This window comes from Pleurodeles waltl, chromosome 1_2 (assembly GCF_031143425.1).
Source record: "Pleurodeles waltl isolate 20211129_DDA chromosome 1_2, aPleWal1.hap1.20221129, whole genome shotgun sequence".
NCBI lineage: Eukaryota > Metazoa > Chordata > Amphibia > Caudata > Salamandridae > Pleurodeles > Pleurodeles waltl.
Genome location: NC_090437.1, coordinates 655464926 through 655480716, shown reverse-complemented (window position 1 = coordinate 655480716; position 15791 = coordinate 655464926). Strand labels below are relative to the sequence as shown.

Sequence of the window (15791 nt, the reverse complement as noted above, 5' to 3'; positions counted from 1 at the left end):
CCAAGGCTTTACGTCAGTGATCTTTTATTCAATAATAAATGAGTAACCACTCCCATTCGTCCCTTCATGTCACTTTCCTATGAAATCTCACTCTCTGATTAGTCACTTATGATATTTTCTCCATATACTCTCCTGCATGTGCGTCCTTTCGTCTCCTCCACGTCACTATTCCCCACAGACACGGTGTTTGACAGATTCACGCTTTCCCATAGCATTGCAAGTGTTACTTGTAAGACCTTTGCCCCACAGCAGCCAAGGCGTGAATAAGCATGTAATTTGAACCCTTTTATGGACACAGTGACAGGCTGTCCGAAACGTGTACTGCTCTCAGAAGCTATCGTATCTAATCATGAACACCTGTTCACACAATAAAGTCACCCCCATACCTAGGAGTGACTTGGTTTACTCTGCGTTTTACTGATATGTTGCGGAAACATCACAACACACACAGAGGAGAGGAAGCAGGGGCATACGACCTGTCTGCGCGTTTCACTTTACGTTAAATCCCATTCACGGGGGCGCGTCAACACCTAGGACCAGGAGCAATGTAGTCTCGACAGGGTCTTTAGTGCTCCCTGGCCTTAAGTTCAGAATCAGGTAATCAGTTTTACCTACTTGCACATCTACGCATGAATAAACAGCTCGGTAAAGATCATTTTCATAGAATGTTTTTTTTTTTTTTTAAATTAAGTTCCGGGGCACAACATGAGCAGGGCGGCTACCTTTTAAGGTCTCTCTAAATCCGACAAGGATCAAGAACAGCAGGACCGTCACCCTTAAAGTTCACCCTTAAAGCGGACAGTGACAAGATATCATCAAAAGTGCCCCAGCACTGCCTGCGAGCTCGAAGGCTACAGCCGAGTGGTGGCTCCTGGCCAGGTCTGACGCGCTCCTGTGACACTGCGTTTAACTGACGACCCCTCAAGTGCTCGCCCCTCCCGCGTCTGACAACCTAGTCACTCCCGACAGCGAGAGGGCAACGCGTGGCCCACATTGTGCTGGTCTCATCTTCCACCAGCAGGCGAAGAGTCCTGTCTTGAGACCACGTCTGCTCGGGACAGTCCCCCCAGGCGGCTAGAGAGAGCAGGATTCCGGGCACGAAGTCTTCCGTCCCAGCTGACGACTGAAAAAACCATACTGCTAGCTTCGAGAACTGAGCAGCCATTTCCAGTGCACCGACAGCGCTAGTCTCTTAGGCGATGGGCGTGCCCTCCTTGTTCGGGGCGGGTCAGTTATTCTAACCAATAGCAGGGTGTCCCTCAAACTTAAGCCTCAAAGGACCGCCTTACAACTGCGGTCAATCAACCGCAAACTAGCAGCTTTGGTTACCTCCCTGCGTTTCTCTCTCTTATTGAAGTTACTTACGCTAGGAAGCAAGGTAGAGTAGTCTGGATTTGTAGGTCTTCTGCCCGGTGACTGAAGGTAAGGCTCGCATTTGGGACTCTCCTATTTTTTGATTCGGGAAGTTTTGTATGTAATGACCCAAGGAGGAATATAGTAATAAAGTACTCTCAAAACGTTACATTTATTTGGTGCTGGTATGGGGCGCGGGATACTTAGTCACCAAAAACAGTCAGCTCCCTTTCTAACTGCCGTTACATATTAAGCTTTCAAACAACTTTGTTCCTGTAGAGTTTGATATCAAGGAGAAAGGCCAAAATAAGGTCTGCTGGTTTTCTTCGTAATCCTTTCAAGCAGGCGAAGCCCTTATTTTAAAGTTAGTGCAGCGGGGCTAATGCATCAGCGGTCATTGTTTATCCTGCGAATATTATGCTATGATATTGTCATGTGATAAATTAACTGGTTAATATACTTGTTCCGAATGGGTGTTGGTACACACTGCTCACAGGTCAAGATCATAGTGACCCAGAGAGTTACAATGTTTTCTGCAGAGCACCGAGTGCAATGTGCAAATCAGTGCAAGGCAGTTCAGCGGGTTAATGTGCTCGCTGCGTGAAGGGCACGCATTCATATGCCAGTAAAATAGCACAGTGTGTTATGCTCCCGCTGTAACCATCTGCGAGGGATCTGTAAAGAATAAGTTTGAAACCTTCCATGTTTTATCTTAGTCGCCTGTGCTTCTTTGGTTGATAACATGGGCTCTTTTGATTTGGGCAACAATTAACGTACTGTCTTATTATGTTCCCAAAACAGCTGTATTTTGTTCTACATAAATGGTAATTATTAGAATAATTAAAAATATGGATCTATTTGTCCACTTTTAGTATCTTGGTTGACCTCTAGTCCGTTTTGCTTAATTACACATCAGGTGCTGGCATGTAGTGAAACTCTGTCCCCTTTCGAAACTTACATCCAACGATCATACAGCAAAGATACACTTCAGACATAGATAATTATTTGACACGTGAGGCATTCAAGATGTGGGTGCTGGCGAGTCAAATATTCTTTTATCCTCCCTCTTAATGATTGCTGAATGTGCGTCGCATGTCTCCAATGCCGAAACACTGCACCAGGAGCCACAGTGGATATGGGTTTCTAAGACGGACCAGATCCTGGTTTACCATTACGAATAGCTGCTGTAACAGAATTGGGATGTGCATATAACAATCCTTGCCCTTCTAATGTATTAAAGAACCAGTGCTTTATATGGAAGTTGAGCCTCGTAGATTGCCCCTTCTAGGGCATAAGACAAGAACGGCCAGCTCACCCATATATATAAACTCAAAAGTGAGATATCAGCTACTCATTGATTAATTATTAAAAATTAGCATTTTGTTATAATCATGAAGGAAAAATTGCATTCCAATTTCGTGGTCAATTTTTGCATATACTGACGTCAAAAACGACTGTGTGAGGACGACGTTGTGGAACTAGGGGCCTCTGCTGTATAGTCTGACCCAACCTGACCTGTTCTGTATACTGAAGAGCAGGTCAGTTCGATTCAGATTGCTGTACGTACTCTACAGATCCCTTTTCTGCCTGTCTTTACTTTCCGAGTTAGGAGTGTAGTAGGAGCAGGACCCCAGCTTGAAATGTATCACCTGCCACTCTATTATAAGTCACTGGCATGCGTCATTCCATACAACCATAAATGGTGTACTCGAACTTGCATTTTTTTTGTAAATGGCCATATTCCACAAAATTACATTCTGCAACGTCACATATCAGCCCTGCTGTAATTCTATGTTGCAGATTGAGTGTTTGGAATGGACTGTCTCCTGCATGGTAAATGGGCGTGTACCCCTACACTCCGTGCCCTACTGCTTATGAAACTGGTATCTTGACCTTTTGTTTTGCCCTGGCACCATGCTAATTTAGCATGTAGTACTGCAACTCCAAGAACCTGTTCTGACTTCTTGATGGATGTACAGAGTGGGCCCTCTTGGCAGGCATTGGACAACTCTCCACGCTCTGGGCAACTCAAATAAAGCAATGTCAGGATTGTACCTAGTTTTGTGAATCACTAGTGTGATCATACCCTTTTCACTGTGTGAAAAAGAATGTGGTGTACTGACCCCTCTGGTGTAAAATTCTACTGTTATGTGAACCCCAGATCTTTGCTCTGATATTCCATATGCAGGTTGAGTGAGTGTATAGTCATTGAGTGTGTAGGACTGTGTGTGGGTAGGATTCTGTATGTGGTGAGTGTCTGAGCACTGGGAACGTTTTGGATGGCTCCTGGTGTGCCACAACACAAGATGGAGGATGGATACAGCTTCCCCAGACCGCAGAAGTGTATTAACTGCATTCCTATGACTTTGTAGGTGGCGACCCTAGCACTGAAGTGATGAAGGCTGGAGATAGGGCTAGTTTGCAGTTACTATTATTCAAGGTCATATAGTTAATATGCAGGGTTTGTCCCTGGCTTCAGGAAGACTGATGACAGCCGGTTGCAGAGATCTCACATTTAATTGTGCCTTTGTTTTGGATACTTCTGCTTGGAGACAGCATCATTGCTACTTGCTGCGAGGGCCTTCAACTTGCACAAAGGTTGTCTCTGAGGAAAAGTCATAACCTGACTGTTGAATAGGAACCATTGCAAACAGGTCCTGAAAACTTGGACAGGGGATCCATACATCCTGTCTGAAAACAAGCTATCCATGAAGAAACAAGTCCACACAGTCTCATCCGCCTGCTTCCACATACTTCGCATGCTGCGCAAGATCTTCAGGTAGTCTCCAGCAGACACCAGAAGGGCCCTCCCACATGCTTTATCACCAGCAGACTGGACTATGGAAACGTGCTGTAAGTTGTAATCACATTATACCTCCTGAAGAGACTCCAGACAATACAGAACTGGTACTCGACCTCCCCATAAGGACCCACATCACACCCCATCTCAAAAAAGCTACACTGGCTCCCGATTAAGAAGAGATTCCAGTTCAACATGCTGATCTTTGCTTACAAGGCCCTGCACAACAAAGAAGCTGTGTTTTCTCTCAAACATGAGGATATGACTATCTTTGAACATTGATTGGATCTTTCTCAACACAAAGGATTAAAGAATTTTGCAACTTTCTTTATCGTGGACTTATTATTTGGAGTGCCCTGGTTGTGCCTTTGTTTTCACTTTGTATTTTACAGCACATGACATAGGTGGCATTTCCGAATCCCGCCTGCGTTCTGTGCATCTCGATACCCATGGTGGTTGGGTATCTATACCAGGTTGGCACCCTTCCCAGGACTTTACATTCGATATTTGAACTTTGTTGCTCTTCATTTCATATGTGCGACTTTCTAGCATTAACCACCGTATAGTAACTTTGACAACAAAGAAGCTGTATACATCAAAAACCACCTTACCTTCCACCAACCGACCATACAACTACGATCAGCTTCCGTCTCCCTCACAGACAACCCACTGCTCCGTCAAGCCAACAGTGGAGAGGACGCTCCTTCTCACACATGCCAGCCAAGGCCTGAAACAACCTGCCCCTGCCCCTCAGGACCTCACTGTCACTCCAGCAATTAAGAGGAAAACTAAAGACCTGGATTTTCGAATGATCATTCCTCCACGCAGCAGCGTACAGCTCCAGCACCTCAAGACCCTCACAGATAATTTGCAGTGCTCTATAAATGATTGATTGATTGATTGATTGATTGATTGTAAAAGTCGGATCTCAGCCACCCCACTATATTCCAGTTTCAAGTTGTTGCTGACCAGGGAAGGGAGTGATCTGCAGCATACATGTAGAATAGTTATGTGACCATAGCTAATACCTACATGACATCTGGGCTCCCAGAGGTGAGGAGACATAACCTGAAATCAGGACATTTTTCTGGAGGAGTTGAAAGTCTTCATAGAGACAAGAAGCCTGCTTGCAGGCACACAGGAAAGGAGTGTGCCTACCCTTAGACTGGTTGAGAGTGCTCAGGAGAAGAAACCCAGTGATTTCCCAACGTGAGATGTGCAACCAGAGAAAGCAAGTGACTCCAATGGAGCAAAGTCGGGAGCGACCCATGTTTGACGGCATCTCCAGAGAGGTTATTGCTGTGAACTGTGCCAGGGCTTGAAATTGCCAAGCATAGTGTGTGATTGACATCCTAGTGTGCGTCATAGATACTGATACTGCTGCTGCTAGTGTCAGAGATTCCTTCTAAATGCTGAGGCGAAAGCCTTGATCGACCCAGATGCTACAACTGCCAAAGACACCATCCTACTGATGGCCTGCTCACCTGCCATCAGAACGCCCCATCTGCACCCGGCCTAAGGACACCGTTACTGCTAAAGTCGAGTGTTGCTGTGTGAGCCACCAAGTATATCTCTCTCAGTTGTCAAGTTCCAAGTGAGGTCACAGGTGCGGCCCCTGCTGTCCAAGAGCCATAGTTGCAGAGGGGGCCGCTACATATGCCCATCCCGCACTGCCAGAACTACATCTACAGAATATAGGTAACCGCAAAGCCTAGGCTGTGAGTCGAACTAAAGACTGAAGAAGCTGAAAGAATTCTGTCATACTAACTTGAGACTTTATACCAGGTGATGAAAGCTACCTGAACTGTTGTGTGCATCAAAGCCTTATAGTATATAGGGTGAACTTCACTTGTACCTTGTTCAGTGTAATGTGGACAATAAGGAACCCATTTAGTTGGGGGGAGGTACAGAAAAGGCATTGTGCCTCATTGAAGAGCACAAATCAATCAATCAATCAATCATTGGATTTATAAAGCGCACTACGTACCCGTGAGGGTTTCAAGGCGCTGGGGAGGGGGGAATGGGGGGGGGGGAGCTGGTGTTACTGGTCGAAGAGCCAGGTCTTGAGGAGCCTTCTGAAGGTAAGTAGGTCTTGAGTCTGTCGCAGGTTGGTGGGGAGGGTGTTCCAGGTTTTGGCGGCGAGGTATGAGAAGGATCTTCCGCCGGAGGTCTTTCTTCGGATGCGGGGGGCGAGGTTAGAGGAGAGGAGCTGACGGGTGGGGGTGTAGAAGCTGAGTCTGTTGTTTAGGTAGGCTGGTCTGGTGTCGTGGAGCGCTTTGTGAGCGTGGGTAAGAAACTTGAAAGTGATCCTTTTGTCCACGGGGTGCCAGTGAAGGTTTCTCAGGTGGTGGGAGATGTGGCTGTGGTGGGGTACGTTGAGGATCAGTCAGGCGGAGGCGTTTTGGATGCGTTGGAGGCATAGTAGGTCTTTCGCTGGGATGCCTGTGTAGAGTGCGTTGCCATAGTCCAGCCTGATGCTGACGAGGGCCTGCATGACTGTTCTTCTTGTTTCTGTCGGGATCCACTTGTAGATTCTGCAGAGCATGCGGAGTGTGTTGTAGCAGGAGGAGGAAACTGTGTTGACCTGTTTAGACAAGGTGAGGGAGGAGTCGAGGATGAAGCCCAGGTTGCGAGCGTGGTTTGTCGGTGTCGGTGGGGTTCCTAGTGCGGTGGGCCACCAGGAGTCGTCCCAGGCGGAGGGGGTGGATCCGAGGATGAAGACCTTCATCTTGTCCGAGTTCAGTTTCAGACGGCTGATTCTCATCCATTCGGCCATGGATTTCATCCCCTCGTGGAGGTTGGTTTTGGCGGTGTGCGGGACTTTGGTGAGTGAGAGGATGAGCTGGGTGTCGTCAGCGTAGGTGAGAATGTTGAGGTTGTGTTGTCGGGCCACTTGTGCGAGGGGGGCCATGTAGATGTTGAACAGCGTCGGGCTGAGGGATGAGCCTTGGGGGACGCCGCAGATGATGTTGGTGGCTTTGGAACGGAAGGGGGGGAGGCTGACTCTCTGGGTTCTGCCGGAGAGGAATGAGACGATCCAGTCGAGAGCTTTTCCTTCAATTCTGGTTTCGTGGAGGCGAGACAAACAGAATTACAACTCTTGTGCTTTGTAGTATTACAATATGCAGTGTATTTAAAGTTCTTTTGTTTACCTAAAAGATAATCACAGGACTAAACAATACATTGTTATGTATATTGGTTAACTGTTGAGTTCTAAGATCTTGCCCACCTCACAACTTTCACGAGAACCCTTCAACTGCTCGCTCCTTGACAGATTAGTGTGGAAAAACTGTACTTGGCCCTGTTTACAGAGCCATTGTAGGATGGACTACAGGACACAAGTGGCAAAGCATCTCAACCAGCATGGTTGTTGCCCAGTACACCCAGTCTTCAATGTGACCCGTCCCCCCCATTGGTCTGATAGTGTGAGACTAAGTGCTGGAGATGTCCGGGTAAAGAGAGGCAGGTCTGCTGACCACACAGTATCATAAGAGAAGTGCAGAAGCAAATGGGAGCATGCGTGACATTTTAATTTGAAAGCATGTGCTCATCTGACATTTTCACAAAGCTTGAACATGTACTTCACATGAAGAAAGTGTCTTGCCTCTTGGATAGTAGTCCAAAAACTGATGGTGTTGTGGCAAATCCATGCCATCTGGTCACCCTAATGCAGGGAGAAATGCCGGTTTCTGAAATCATATCAAGGCCAAGAAAGGGCTTCTTAAATGGGGCTTAATGCTCATGAGTGGAAAGGTGGTGATTTTACTTTGTGAAGTGTTCCAAAGAGAAAGAAACTGAGGACATGGCTGCTCAAGAAGACAAAAAGAAGCTACTTCATTGTTTCATCTCCGGCCTCTGCTCAGTATTGCCAGACTATCCCTACTTTTTAAAAGAGCTTAAAAAGGTGTTAACTAGTGGTGTGTAAAATTAATATAATTTGCTTTAGCATAATTACGTGAAATTTTAGCAAAATTACAGACAATTATGCATCATTAGGCAAATTATAAAATTGGCATTTGTGCTGTATTTTAGAAACGCATCCTTGCGTTCTCTTTGGATGCATTTTGCAATTTAAAAAAAAGTACAAAAAACCTAAAGGTGAGAGATAGTCTTACCTATTGCAGGTACGTTTGACATGTAGATTGACGGTAGGGACCTCAATTGCAATTTAGCCCCGACGAAGGCCCCAAACCCCTGACCTACAAGAGGTTAGTACTCCAAGGAGGAGTTTCTTAGTAGGGGTCGAAACATGTTGGCAGAAGGAATAATGTAGGTCTGGGGGTCTCCTCAATGACCCTAAGATACCCACCGGCATGTGCTCTACAATTTTAAGGCAGCAAGGATTTCAACCCTGTACTATGCAATCCATTATAAAGGAGAAATCCCGGATGAGCACAGAGGTAGTTTTAATCAAGAACTGGTTCCTTATTTTAAGCTCCCTTCCCCCAAAAAAGGAGCTCTTTGCCTGAGGTTAGGTTGAAGCTGCCTGGTTATTACTATCTTAACCCGGCGGGATGGACAGGTCGATGATGAAACATGCCACCATTATGTGGCTAACTACTATCCGTCCATAATGATACGATTTATAGGTACTAAGGGGGTTAATCTGACCCTGTAGGGTGACCCGCCACAACCTACAGCAGTGACATAGTACAGGAGGGTCTTCTGAATTCCAATCCGTTTGATACAATTGCTTTTCAGCCACTTCTGCAGTGGCCCTGGGAACATTTATCATAACTCCATTAATTTCAATAATCTGAAATGGGGCAGGCTGAAGAGTACCATGAGGTAGAGGGTATCAACAGTTTGTCATCACAAGATGGGGCAGGCTGTATGAGGGCTGCAATTGGCTGCTCTACTAGCTTCTGATTAAGTTATTTGCAGTAAGACATGCTTTACTGCACGTGGTTTCACTTTCAAAATGTTAAGGAGCAGTGTCTGAGCCTGAGCCACCACTTGTGAGAATGCCTCTCTCATTTTGTTTATGTCAGCATGGGACCAAGATAGCCATGTTCTGTGCTCCCCACTCAGCGGCTTCAGTATCCCATGTACCTGTAAGTAACTTTTCTGTACACATTCTTTACAGATTGCAAGTTATTTCTTTATAATGCAATTAGTGTTTGGTTTCTGTGACTGTTTTTTCTGTTTTTTAGTGCTGTTGATGGAAGTGCAGAGTTTATTTAAGAAAGGGGACAAACACCAACACACATTAAAGTTAACAGCTTGAGATCTTGCCCTCAAAATGGGATGTATTTGGGGCAGTATGAACGAGCAATGATGGACACAGATTTAAAGTGTGCATTTGTAAATGAAGTGCACACTTTTTCCTCTTCATTCTAGCTTTGGCGAAGCAGTTTGGGCACAGAAATTACATTTACATCCAGGACCGCCATTGTTTGCTGGGAGCTGCTGAAATGGCCCTTTCTCCAGGATTATCCCTAGACTTTTCGCCTTTCTCCTCCTATTTTTCTGACCCTCTTTTTTGTTGTCATTAAGACTCTGGGCACTTACCTAATGCTAATCACTGCTAAAGTGCATGTGCTCTCTCCCCTTCAACTTGGTATAATTGGTTTTATGCCTGTTTGGCTTATTTAATTTACCTTAAAGTCCCTTCTAAAGTGGTATACCATGTACCCAGCGCCTGTAAATTAGGTGCTTCTGGTGGGCCATCAGTGCAGATTGCGTCACCCAGAGAAGTAGCTTATCTCAGGCCTGTCACTGCAGTGCCTGCGAGCGCAGTTTACTGCCACTCTGACTGTGCGAGTCAAACAACTTGCCAGTGCCTAAACTCCTTTTTTGGGCCACCGAAGTCACCCATAAGGTAGTCCCTAGTTAGCCCTATGGGCAGGGTGGTGGGTATAGAAAAGATATAACATATGTTTTTATGTGTTACATGTCCTAATAGTGACAAACAGCCTATTTAGTTTCTCACAACTGTGAGTGCTGCTCCTCTCGTAAGTTTGCATTAGGAATGCCATTGCATATGTCTAAGTAGTCTCTTCTGACCTATGAGGAATAGTGTGGGCATGTTTATTATGCTTGGAATGGTAGTGAGAAATCCTGCTTACTGGTGTAGGTGGATTCTTTCTTAACTATTTTAGAAATGCCACTTTTACAAAGTGGACATTTCTCTGTGCTTGTTAATGCTAGTGCTTTGCAGCGTGACTCCAATCCATGTCTGGGGCAGAGTGACAGCTCCACATGGTGCATAATTTCCAGACAGCCATCTCACAGGACGAACTAGGTGTGATAGAAGAGGCATATGCATATTAATAGTTTTCCTGGGCTGGGGAGAGGCAGGGCCGTTCACACCTTACATGTGTATAGGTTGTGTCCTGCCCCCACACAGTGGAATAATTTCCCCCTGCTGATGTCTGGAATCAGGGCTGGGTTGAAAGGGTGTTGCGCTTCACTTGAAAGGGCTGTTTCGAAGTTACCCCCTAAAAAAAGACATTTCGGAGTTTAAGTAGAGGGGCTGTAGCCCCCGAAATTAGAGCATTTGGAACTGGGACCGTACTGCTGGTCTGCACAAAGGACTCATCTGGCCCGCTCTTCTTTTCTTGCCCTGCTGCCTAGTGTCTGCTTCGTGGGCGAAAGGACTCATCTGGATTGCTTTTCTGCTCCCTGATTCTGTCCCAGTGGAGACATTGCATGGGACTTGTAGACAGATACTGGTGGCTTTACCTACTGCACAAAAAATGACTGCTTTGCTTCAGAGAAGATCACAACTTGGATTGTTTGGTCTACATGGTGCTGACCTGTATGCCTGTTTGGTTGCTGGAGACTGTCACTTTGCCCCCCTAGTGTGTTGGTCTGCTGCCTGCTTGTGCCTGATGCTCCAAATGCTCTCTAAGACTGTGGGATGCCCCCCCTCTCCCTGTGGGGTCTGGAAAAGCTCAGTGGCAACCCTGAACTAGCCATGGAACCGGAGTCCGAAAGCACAAGAATTCTAAATCAAGTGTGAAATGCATGCTAGGTAAAGCGCTGTGTGCTCCCCAGATACGTGATGGCATCTTGCCTGAGGAAACGAGTACCGCATGGGGAACCAAGCCATTCCAGCTGCCCAAAGCTTTTCCCTTGGTTTGTGCCCCCAGGTATAAGCGGATGGTGATCTCTTCTTCCTGCCAACGAGTAACGAGTTCTAAGCAGAAACTCTTCGGTGAGGAGAGAGACAAGTGCTGGTGTGTTCATCGCTCAAGTCGCTCCATGCTGAGAGCATCCTGGTGTGTTTCCCTTCCTTGCACTTCCCAGAGGGAGGTCGCCCTAGTCTGTGGCAGCCCTCTGGGCAGGGAAACCCAACTGCGGGGAACTTGCTCACCATGCCGGGTGCGGGCACCTTGTGGTGGCGGGCACGGGGATTGAGGAGCTTTCAGGACACTGAGTTCCATTTCCAGCAAATCCCCAGAGCCAGGAGACGCTCCTGAAAATGACCGTATTCCCCCTAGCAGGACGGCCACGGTGGTCGGTCCTTGTTGGATAAGCCGGGGACCTAACGAGGTTTCCCCCACAGATCTCACTGGTTGGTGTTTGCTTTTCCTCTGTCATTCTATTGCCGAGGACACACCCGGACGGGGTATTCTCTGTGGTTGTGCCCACCGTGAGAGGAGCAGGGCCTTTTCCCTTTGCAAAGATTACCGCATTTACTGTATGAGAGCACAGGAGCTCCTACGTTGATGTGGTGGGTTTTGCTCACACAGATACTTTGTAAAGGAAGCGCAGCCACGCTGCGACCTTCGTCAAGAAGGCGTTGGTGATGACGTCATAATCTTCCGTTTATTTCTGTCTCTTTTGCCATCCTTGTTTCTATGGAGTTTTCATCCCTGATGTAATGGGATTTATCGTACTGTGAATAGTCTCAGGATCTTCCTAGAGTGCACTGGGAGGGTAATGTTACTGGTATATGTACAATTACTTTTATTTACATTTGTGGTGATGATAATGGTTTGACAACTGCTCGCTTAGCATATTATTACTGATTCCTGTTGTTTTGGTCTAATGCTTTATGCAATATAGTTTATTTTTATACAACTTGTTGTGGAGTTTTCTTTGTGGTGTATTTATTGTGTCACTGGGTTGTGTGTTGTGCAGATGCTTTCCACATTGCCTCTGGAATAAGTCTGACTGGACTGGCCAAGCTACCAAGAGGGTGAGCAAGGGTTATCTTTGGTGTGTAACTCCCTTACCATGACCAAAGTGGTGGTCAGTGCCTGGCTTAGGTGCTTGCCCTAGCTAACCAGGAACCCCATTTCAAACAGGAGTATAGAAAAATGTCTTCCTATTTTATGGATTATAGAGCAAACACCCCTAACAAGATTAATTACTTGCAAGCACTTGTGAAAATGGCAGTTTGTTGGTCTAATACTGCTCGACTGTAGACTACATGTGCAGAAAGCAGGGTTTCACATCTTGGTTTCTTTGTTTGTTTGACCAAATCATATGTGGCCTTGAGTAAAGCTCTTTGACATCCTGTGCATCAATTCCCGTACCAACAAAAATGCTTGATGAATCCTAGGGTGGTTCAGTTCACAGCAAGCCTTACATCCTGAGTCCTTAAACCCTTCGTCCTCTGATCCTGGGTTCCCATGGCATGCTTATTTCGATTTTACCTTTAGTGAATCCTTGCTATAATACACTGCTTCATATAATCATTACATTTGAATGCAGGTCATTGCTGTCAGTCACCCAGGTTTCTGAATTGGCACAGGTTCCTGAATTGGCATGAAGTCCTGCAAACCACTAAGGTGGGAGTTTGATACAGAGTGACTAGGGCCTAGGCTGGTGTGATTTAAATGCCAGGAGACTGTGGCCAGTAACACTAAACGCTGTTATCTGCCATAAAAAAATAATTAGTCTTTCCAGGTTTTATAATCCTCTGCAATTCAATATTATGTTTATTGCTACAGCAACAATTCACTCCAGGAGGCACACATCCAGCCTGAAGGTTACCCTGTTTGATTCCAGACTCAGTAAGTACTTTGAGCAGGACGGTAGGGGTTCTGTAAGGGAGTATGAGACAGGTCTAGCATACTTTATTTTACCATCTTAATGGATGGGCATTGCTTACACTGTTGGACCCTAACTGTGGTAGCTGACACATTGTGGCTGTGATTGTTTAATCTGGGCTGCAGAGTAGCATTTACTAGGACTGAATTGGCCTTATCGGGCACCATCTATTTCCCTGATAGTGTGGAGAGGTTGGAGCTGGTTTAGCCTTCAGGATGGCCACTGTCATGACCATGACCAGGAGAGTGTGTCTGCCTTTCTCTTTCCCAGGCTCTAGCCGGGAGCTAATGTGGCCTGCGTGACCACCTAGAGAGGGGTGAGGGTATGTTGAAACCCCTGTAAGTAACCTACCTGTGAGAAGGGAGGTTGGAGTGAGATCATATGCCGCCCCTACCTCCAGATAGGCCTGTAAGCTCAGCTGGGACACAGTAGCAAGACCTTCATGAAACTCCCCAAACAGGGCCTCTGCACCTAACAGATGCATATATTGGCAACACTTGCATCATTGAGTGCCCTCTCTTCGTGTCTCAGGGATTTCCTGGTCTGCTTCTGCAAATTCTTGTGATTCCATGAAATACCTAAATGTGCAGTAATGCAAAGACATATACCAGGGGTCCTCTTTTGCGACTTTAAGGCCAGAGCAGACTATGTGGCATCAGGCAGTGGCCACTAACTGTACATGCTGCCCTTTCAAACCAATTTTAAATACAAATGGTTTTAAAGTGTGTGTGCTCACAGTTACTTCGTTGAAGTAGCTTTAAAGCTCAAAGCCATTTTTAATCATGGTGTGCTGAATTATCAGACACAATTGCAATACAAAATCAACACCAGCGTATTTTTAAAGACATGTACTTGTGCAAGTGTATAGACATTTGGTAATGTGAACATTGTGTGGCATTGGTGGACGGCAAGGGACAAGCATACTCAAAGCAAAAGGTGAGTCAAAGGAAAATGGGCTCAACAGCAGGCAATGTCCAGGTGGCTTCTGCACTCATGAGGAAGCGTGGCACTTCTGTATTTCGCGTCTTAGCATGCATTGAGGAGCTCAGTGGAAATTAGTTATGGTGAATGGTAGAATATTTCAAGAATGCAATACATGGGTATTGTCGGCATTAAGGGGCTTCTGTTATCTGGTTGTGCGCTTAGTTTGAGGAAATCCTGCTTGGATTAATCTGGCCTCAGTCTGTTTTGAGTAGCCAATAATCTGGAAAAACCATAGAACTGTTAAAATGGCTGCTGACTGAAGGCATTGTACACAAATAGACATTTTGTTCTAAGACTCTAATTGTTCTTAAGCAAAGCATACTTATATGTTTGTGCAGTTATAACTAGGTGAAAAAAAATTTGCATTGTGCTTCTGCTCTGTCTAATTTTGAAGAGGACTGTTTTAGGTGACTGTCAGTATGCTATAAAATCCACCATTTGACTTTTTAACTTTCACAATTTCCTTGTGGGGGTAAAATTTCTTTTTCATCTCGGACTCGCTCTCTGTGTTTGCCTGTACATTATCATCAGGCCTGCAATTTCCACCCCACCACATTTTAAAATCCACCAGCATTCACTGTGTGCCCCCCCTCCTGTTTTATGGTAGGTTGCTGTTCTGAAAAAAATAATAATTTTGTAGTATTTTCATAGTTCAAAGGACTGGGTAAGTGTGGTCTATCCCAGGTCTTTTCACTTTTAAATCTGTCCTGTGGTTCAGGGAATCCAGTGGGTCATGCAAGCCACCTACCCTAAATGTAGCATATATGACCTGTCATTGACCCCACCAATAATTTTGTGACCCTTACTCCCATGCAAAGTTGAAATTTTTTGCATTAAATTCCGATGCTATTCAGAAAATGGTTTACTCGGATGATTCTCGACCCAACACATAAATAGACCTCAATTACTTAGTCCTTTCATGTCTGCAATTGATATTACTAAAAGGGGGTAATGCCCATCCACAGAAGTAAATTGTCGCTTGTCAAGGGCTTCATTTCCATTGCATATGCACAGAAACGTTTGCTTTTTCATCTCAAGAGCACAACTAAGTGTACCAGAATCTCATATTATCTCTCGACTGAATAAGCCACAGGACATGGATCATAAGATCTCTGTGACCTGCGAGTCCCAAATATAATGTCTATGATTCCCACAACGGGACAGTGATGCAATACAAAACCAGATGTGAAATATATGAAACAAACGCTCTGCATTCCTGACAGTTGATTTGCTGCTGGGAATGATCCACACAGATACAAATCGGCAGTCCTGTGCTCTGACTGAGGTACTGGCAACGCTCTTATCGTGGCACACAAGTAGCCTGTGCAAAGGGGTGTTGAATTTAATAAAATATCTACTTGTCCATGGGACAGTTTGCTTCATAAATTTACTTGTCCTGTAAAAAAATCTACTTGTCCCTTTGATGCCATGTAGTGCAGCAACAATAATGGCGGCAGTCTCATTACATAAGAGCTCTGATCATAGCCTCTCTGATTATGGCAGGGCTAATACTAAAGGAGGGCTTCAATACTAGCAATTTCCTCATTTTGCCACCTTTCTGCAGATCTACATACGGGGCTGGCAGTAGTGGTAAGCAATAGTTCCAGAGTTGGAATACCCTTTTGAGTCTGTGCAATCTTACTAACTTGCA

The 15791-nt window shown here is 45.5% G+C and overlaps 1 protein-coding gene across 5 annotated transcripts in view; it reads left to right on the top strand.

Annotated features, from left to right (window-relative positions):
- The first annotated feature begins 718 nt into the window (after window positions 1–718).
- The window catches only part of IL15 (interleukin 15), a 438031-nt gene continuing 422958 nt past the window's right edge, over window positions 719–15791 (top strand). The window contains exon 1 of one of the 5 annotated variants that reach the window (XM_069242573.1): window positions 719–1422. The gene's annotated coding sequence lies outside the window, so the exon portion shown is untranslated. The remainder of the gene's footprint in view (window positions 1423–15791) is intronic. The other 4 variants (XM_069242574.1, XM_069242572.1, XM_069242571.1 and 1 more) reach the window with 4 other exon arrangements.